At 39.3% G+C, this 8,068-nt stretch overlaps 1 long non-coding RNA gene across 1 annotated transcript; it reads left to right on the forward strand.

Annotated features, from left to right (window-relative positions):
* Positions 1 to 408: 408 nt before the first annotated feature.
* On the forward strand, positions 409 to 3,331 carry LOC139638159 (uncharacterized). The gene is made up of 3 exons (XR_011694760.1): positions 409 to 536; positions 1,563 to 1,663; positions 2,905 to 3,331. It is a non-coding gene; the product is annotated as an uncharacterized lncRNA (long non-coding RNA).
* Positions 3,332 to 8,068: the final 4,737 nt, after the last annotated feature.

Here is an 8,068-nt window from a genome sequence, read left to right on the forward strand (position 1 = left end):
TGGTAAAAGCTCAAGATACATTTACTGGTAATTCACATGTAAGTAGATCTGTAACTGCAGGTTCTCATTCCTGTGCAGATAACAACAACCTACAGTCCAGTTACAATGACCTGGCTGAAGAGAGAGACTCCTTACAGACTGGTTATAACCAGTTACAGTCCAGTTACAACAACCTGACCAAAGAGAGAGACTCCTTACAGACTGCTTATAACCAGTTACAGGCCAGTTACAACAACCTGACCAACAGTCAGAAGAAGCCTTGTGGTCAGTCAGTCACCTTTCACTCTATTTCTTCAGTATATTTCTTTACGCTCTTCCTGATGTGAAATTACTTTGAAGAAATTGTGTAATATTGAAGTAACAGTAAAGATGGATTATTTCTCTTGTTAAAAGGAGCAAACTGCTCTAAGGGGGAGCTGAACATTGGCTGTAGTTGCTACTTCATCTCTACTGAGCGAAAAAACTGGGAGGAGAGCAGACAAGCCTGTGCAGACAGACAATCACACCTGATGATCATAAACAGCAAAGAGGAAGAGGTATAGTGTGTGTGTGTGTGTGTGTCTGGCATGTGTACCACAGCAAACACACTTTCTTTATAAATCTCTCATATTGTTATTTTTTTGTAATAATCAAAGTTCGCTTGTTGCTATATTTACCATTTTTTTACGGGTCCAAGCAACGTGCTTTTGTTTTGTTATGATTCTTCTTCTTCTTCTTCTTCTTTTTCTTCTTCTTTTTAATCTGTTACTTAGAGACTGTAAATCCTAGAGCAATCAGATTAGGTGGATAGGTTTCAAATCTCCCCCTCAACTCAGGCAAAAAAAAAAATCATTTTGGCGTAGAATCAAAAATTTGTTCACCATTTTGAATACCAGGCAAAACCTATTTTTCGGTATTTCTCCCGCAAAGCAACAACATTTTACACACAGCATATATGGACTTCCTAGATTATGGCTATTATCCAGAGTTTTGAAAATCCAAACTGTTTGGCCGTGGTGCACAAACAGCAAAAAGGATTGTTGTCTTGCTGCAACATAATGCTAATCATGGTTCCATTGGGTTCCACTAGCAAAATGATGACTCAAGCTTATATTCTCACTGTCAAATCAGGCTTGAGAAGGGGGTGTGGGCACTGCATGAGTGTTCCAACAGCATGTGGGCACTCCCACAGCAAGCAACCATTGGTCAAAAACATATTAGTTGATGATTACACATCATCAAATGCCATTGGTCAGGTGGAATGTCAATGTCACAGCACATGGTGCAAGAGTAATCTTACTGTCATGTCTGACATGCGGAAATTCCAGACGGTGGTTGAAGTGCCACAAAAATTAATGTATTTATCTATCTGTCTTTTCGATGTTGACCACATGAATTTGAACACAACGCTAACTGAATGAATATAACAGTTAATAATTATTATAATTTGAAGTCAATTTTTGCACCTGTAATTTTCTCAAACTACTTCAGCAATTCTACATGAGTAGGATATTTTGGTCTCTTTCCACCCACTGTCTCTCATAATGCCTTGCACTGTCATAACTGGTACCTTTTCTTGCTAGGACATTCTCGATATTTTGAACCGGAAAGTTTGGATTGGTCTGACTGACAGAGAGCAAGAAGGGACCTGGAAGTGGGTGGATGGGACATCACTGACCATAGAGTAAGACATTTCTTCCTTTTGTGATTCATTTCTCTTTCCTTTCAACAAATATTTTTAACTGTTTTCAGAGCGAGATTTCAGCTGCAGTGTAATATCTATGAAATGACATTGAGAGTGGTCTTTTTTTCTTTTGCATTATGTAAACACTAGAGAGCACAAGTCTAGGTAACACATGCCGTTTTTTCTTTGAAATACTTTTCTCGTGACAAATGCATATCTATACGTTTTTTAGGGGTCCAGCACCAGTTTCAAATCTCCCTCACTAGTCAGGCAAAAACAAAAACACAGAGGCCAGATGGTGCCGCTATAACAAGCAGTTTTACATTTTGGCCACTAACTCCTGAACCGTAAGCTTCAGGAGTGCACATTCTGAATCTGATAGAATCTGATTTTTTTCCTCAGATTCCTTGGCTCAAAATGAAGCTATTGCTTATATTGGTTTTGATTTCTGCCATGATAGTTTTTCCACTGTTTTGAATTTGAAAACAAAACCTATATTTCTCTATATCTCCTGCAAAATTAACCCAATTTCAATTATATTTTGGCACACAGCATATATAGACTTTCTAGATTATGGCTATTACCCAGAGTTTTGAAAATCCAAACCATTTCAAGGTGGTGCACAAATGAAGTTGACAGCGCATAGAGGCATAATGGAGGGGATGCATAATTCCTTAATGGCTAGGCCTAAATGTTCGAGCAAATCAAACTTCATATAAATGTTTGTGAAGGGCATAAAAGTGTGTCAGACCACATTTGGTTATGCTCTATAGCTTCATCATAAGGCCCAAAATTGGCGAGTGTTAATATATCAGGCACCTTTTCACCTGTAGTTACAGGACTTTCACCAAAACGTTCCATCTTTGAGATGTAAAACTTTTCCAAAATGATGAAGCTTATATTCTCTCTGTCAAATAATTTGCCCCACAGGCTAGCACTCTGCTAACGGCTGCTTGTGGCTATATTTTTTGTTTGTTCTTTGTTTTTTTTACTGTTCAACCTTATTTGGGGATGAAACCTGTGGTCACCCTGTTTATGGTTCGTGCTTTTGTTTTCCCTCAGAAATAAAAAGGGAATTGTTTTCTGACATAATTGTCTTCATTCAGATTTTGTTCAAAATATGGTGATTGTATCAAACCATGACCCCATTATCGTGTATCAAACCGAACCGTTAGCTGAATGTATAATTACATGCCTAATAAACAGTATTAAATTCCATTCCATTTGACTGAACACTCCAGGTTCTGGTTTCCACTTCAACCTGACAACAGAGGACAAGGGGAAGACTGTGTTGAGTTCCACAATGGGGATCTGCCCGGAAGAGGATGGAATGACCAGTCATGTCTTGCAGATAACTACTGGATCTGTGAAAGAGCTATCGGCTGAAATCACCAATTTTACGATGTATTGGGTAGATCCTTTGGTCTCTGGATAGACCTGCTTTTCAATTACAGCCTTGTTACATTACTGTACCTTTCAGTTTATATTCACATTTTTATTGTTTTGGTGTTAACATGTTGTACTCTATAGAGGTGACATCACCTGGCACCAAAGACCAGCCAATAGCATATGGCCAGTTCAAGATTTGGGCTTTAGTTACTCTTTAATATTCCTGTAAAGGACTTTGTAAACTGTGTTTCAAGATAAGTGCTATATAATCAAAGTATATGATTATTTTCCCAAATAAATGTCAGTGATGCAGCCACAGTGATGGAGAGGTTGACATGCATCTATCACATACATGTTACATGATTCGTATTTTGAGTGTCCACCAGGAGTTAAAGGAAAAATGCATCCTAGGATATTCTTACACTGATATAAATTTACAATATTCAATGCATTCCAGGAGGTATTTTGTGATGAAATGTTGTTGATGAAACTTTTTTGATGTACCCGCTTTCCCTCAGCCTGCCTTGTCTACATCTACTCTACACTACTAGTGATTTCCTACATTTCCCAGAATGCCTTTTGACAACCCCCAGAGAAGGCGGTTCTCTTTGATGTGTACGTGGAAGTAGAGAGAGTGATAGCAATAGCGTAGTAAGTTCTTCCAGTCAAAAATTTAGACTGGAGAGAGAGTGATGTGTTTGCCCGGTTGTTCAAATTACAAAGACAAACGTCAAAGAGGCTGTTGTCTTTCACACCCTACACCACAAAGATACAAGCTGTGGACACATTGCATTTTGGTCTACTGCCGGTGGAGAAACTGGTCTCTCTTCCTCTTTTACGATGGATTTCTCCATGCATGATTGTTGAACGTCGGTGCAAAATGGCGGCTCTAGAAAGAAGCCCTCTCTCTTTGATTCTGAGGGACTGACACCAAAACTTGACATTTAGCATTGATGTGTTAGATAGCTGAAACATCTGCTGCTAATCTCCATTGTAGCTGCACCGGAAACATCTCCAGGACATTATTTCAGTACAGCTTAGAAAACAGTCAAAGGGGTTCATTCTAATCAAGCAGTTGGACCTGTGAAGGGCACCATGCAAGAACGATAAGGAATATTTCCCGAACTACAGCAGCCTAAGTATGAGATTAATGCATTTTGTATACTTCTTTATGTCCATGGATGATTTGTTGTTATATCTCCAAAAACACAGCTTCAGAATATAGGGGAGGAAAGCCTTGTTCAGATTATTTCTAATGTGGAATCTCTGTATATAGACAAACATATGTGTGTGTTTGCTTGTGATAAGCTGTTTTTCTCTAATAAGTGATAATACCTTTGAAAATACTGAAGAGAACACACAGTGTTCCAACTAGATGTATCTGCTAAAACATCTTAATAGAAGCAGAAAAACAAGGATTATAACGGAGTCTTTCTACTAGAGATGTACAGAGACATCATTATCTTTATCTGTATCTGTATTCGGATAGAAGACCGGAAGTGGGCGTGTTTACACCGGATGTCATGTTAAATGTATTGACAAAATGTAATTGTATTTTCTAACCTAATATTAATTGGCAATGCAATTTGTGTGCCTTCACAGCATCAAATTGATTTTAATATTGGCATATAATTAATTATGAAATATATTTCCACATCCTCATACTGTACTTTTTATCTCTCTCTCTCTCTCTCTCTCTCTCTCTCTCTCTCTCTCTCTCTCTCTCTCTCTCTCTCTCTCTTTTTTTTTAATTTTTAATGGGAACTCACCTGCTAAGTCAAAATTCCATGAAACCTATGGCTGATACATACAGCATGTTACATCTTAAACGGATGAATATCGACTGAAATACAAGGTAAAACGTTGTTTTTTTCAATATTTCGACTGGGTTTTTTAAATGGAGGAAATGAACACATACAGCTAAAAACTACAGGTTCTAAGCTTCATTTTGATGTATAGGTTGCGGAGGTTTGAAATAAATTCAGCTGCCACACCAGGCTTTTGTCTCGCTAGCTAACATGACGCCGCCTCCTCCTCGATGCGAGAGTTTCCCTGAGTGATAGCCAGGAACGGTCAGCTCTCAGCCCGCTGCCTGCTTTGCGCTGACTCGGTGGGGGCGACTACAGAATATAGCGATCACTTTTCAATAATGTGTAGTAAATGAAACGAATTTCGACTGGGTTTTTTTTTTTAAATTGAGGAAGTAAACACGACAGGTTCTAAGCTTCATTTTGATGTATAGGTTGCGGGGGTAATCCAGCCCCTCTAACAGCTCGCCCTGCCACTCCACGAGTCGCTGAAGACTTAGTGGACGCTGAATGAGGGGCCGCTCGGCATTTATAGTGTGAGGCCCCATAGAGGGTGTATAGGCTCATCCTGATTGGCTGAGCATGCAAATTTTCAGTGCGCTAAGGCGACTAGATGAGTGGCTAATAGAGCCCTGTTAGAGGGCTCCGCCTGTGATCGTAGAACTAGAGTTACGATACTTAACTATCGTTCATTTTCTCCCGCAGCACGTGTGTTGCTTTCTGTGCGCGGAGAATTTCTCCTGATTGAAAGTTAGGACGATTCCAACGGCCTCTCACTGTCAGGGGCTTCAAAACTACTGGTAGGGAAAACAACTTTTTATTCATCAGTCATTGAAATTTGCATCTACAAAAATATCTTAATTAAAGATTAATAGATTTATTTTTATTTTCCTTTTTGTTTTGTCAAAAGCAGCCTACCCATGCAAACGGTAGTTCCCCCCCCCCCCCCCCCCCCGTTCACTGAAAATGTTTAGTCCTGCCGCTTCTGTCATGAGTCTGCCTACCTCACCTCCTGATCTCACCGTTTCTCCCTAGTCTTCTCTTTGTGTGTGTTGTGTCTGTGTTTGTGCTCCTGTAGGTCCTCCACTTGGTGTCCCTAGTGGGTCCATCAGTTCTCTTACCGCACTGGTGTTTTTTCACAAAGAAAGGTGGGTTTATCAATTGTGGTGGTTAGTAACAAATCTGAATAGATAATAAGTAATATAAAAATGTGCCTGTCATCTCTTGAAATCACTCAATACCCTCTTGTTTGATATTAAGCATTAGTAATGTAGGTTATCTTAAGCCTCTTGTATGTCTGATTAATATTGATATCAAACTGTTTTGCATTATATAGTGACATCCACTGTGTGCAGAATGGTGCTTGCATTTCTGCATTGTATTATAGATCACTACCAGTATGATTTAAACGTATTAGACGGCAAGAGAGCTGCAAGTCTGCAAAGGTAGAGCTTTAATGGGTTGATAGTGTGGTGCCAGTGATTATTTTGGATTAAGGCCTGGGATAGTGGGGGCCCATTGTGATATCTTTTCATAATCTACATTATTCTCTAATTCAGAAAATGATCTACAGCATGCATATTTTATACTATCAACCAAAGATCCACATAATACAAAGGCTCAATGCAGTATCAATAGCTGTGCTTAGTGTTTTCTGGGTCAGTATAACAGATTACCTGGCCAAATCCTCTACTCAGCTGATGACAGTGTGCTGCTTTGGTTGACTTACTCAATTTTGGGACGTCTTGATTGTTTTAAGAGCTTGATTGCATTTTGTGCATGGAATTAACTGTTTGGTTAAACAGCATCTTAGTGTTGGCAGTTGCATTAAGGATTTTGAAAACTCAGTATAAATACAACTTGTGAAAACTGTAAAAAAAAAGGCATCTTCCTCTTATAAAAATATGGCCGCAGAGGTAGGCAGTGTCCACACATTTCAGACAAATTTCCATGCATCTGTCAGTGACAAGTGACAGTCAGTGATGAGTTGTTTGTCAGTGTTTAGGCTACATAAATAATGATTTATGGTGAAAATATGAAGTGCAAACGTTACAGCCTGTGACCTGAAAATCTCACTCCAGCCAGCTGACCAAAGTTGGCAACCCTGCTACTAGCATGATATATCGTGATAAAGCAGCATTAAATCAATTTTGTTAGGTGTAACATCCCTCACTTGCTCTAAAACGAGTGTTTTTTTGTTTTTTTATGTGACCCTTAAATGAAACATGGACATGAAGAAAAGTCTAAGGTTAGCGTGATCGCTAACGCTAGCAAACGCTAACATTAGCTAACAGTTGGTAATTCATTTTGCCATCTTCATGCATGTCCGCCTCTGACTCTGGGTACTGAATGTTCATTTTGGCTGTAGGTGACTTAGGTACGGCAGCGTATTGATGCCACAGTGAAAAAAAAAATCGGCTCAGTTTCTCGTTATAACGAGAAACTTTTCTCGTTATAACGAGAAACTTTTCTCGTTATAACGAGATATTTTCACGTTATAATGACATCTTTTCTCGTTATTATGACATACCAACTTATCTCGTTATAACGAGAAACTTTTCTCGTTATAATGACATACCAACTTATCTCGTTATAACGAGAAACTTTTCTCGTCATAACGAGATACCAACTTTTCTCGTTATAACGAGATACCAACTTATCTCGTTATAACGAGAAACTTTTCTCGTTATAACGAGATACCAAGTTTTCTCGTGATCCACCTTCCATGATCCAGTGATCGGTGGTGGATTCCCCATGAACGGGCACTTGGCTCACTGGAACTGTCTGAGACTTCACCATGGCCCAAAACACGGATACCCCACTGTTGATATTTTTACGAAATCGCGGTGTACCTGAAGAGTGTCTCTCACGAATGGAACAAGAACATGTAAGTGTTGTTTTTGGACAAATGATGGTCAACACGCGAGCTTGTGCTAGCGTGTTTATCAATCAACATTAGCCTATTTCGCTAGCAGCTTATGCCGCATCATTTCGACGAACTAGTGGAGAGTAAATTACACTTCAAAACATATGCGGTTGAGTAGAACCAACTAGACAAGCTCCCAACTCTACCAGCGGTATCAGATCATGCCCAGATGGATAATGATAGGCTACGCTACCATAGTTTGCTAACATTACTGACGTTTCAAACAGAGGAAGACGACGTGTTTGCTGCTTTGCCCAATGTTGTCAGAACCTAAGTCTATGT

Source organism: Centroberyx affinis, unplaced genomic scaffold (genome assembly GCF_046629955.1).
Source record: "Centroberyx affinis isolate AG114_WGS23_722 - 3 ecotype Tasmania unplaced genomic scaffold, CSIRO-AGI_Caff_v1 ptg006152l_1, whole genome shotgun sequence".
In the NCBI taxonomy this organism is placed as follows: Eukaryota; Metazoa; Chordata; class Actinopteri; order Beryciformes; family Berycidae; genus Centroberyx; species Centroberyx affinis.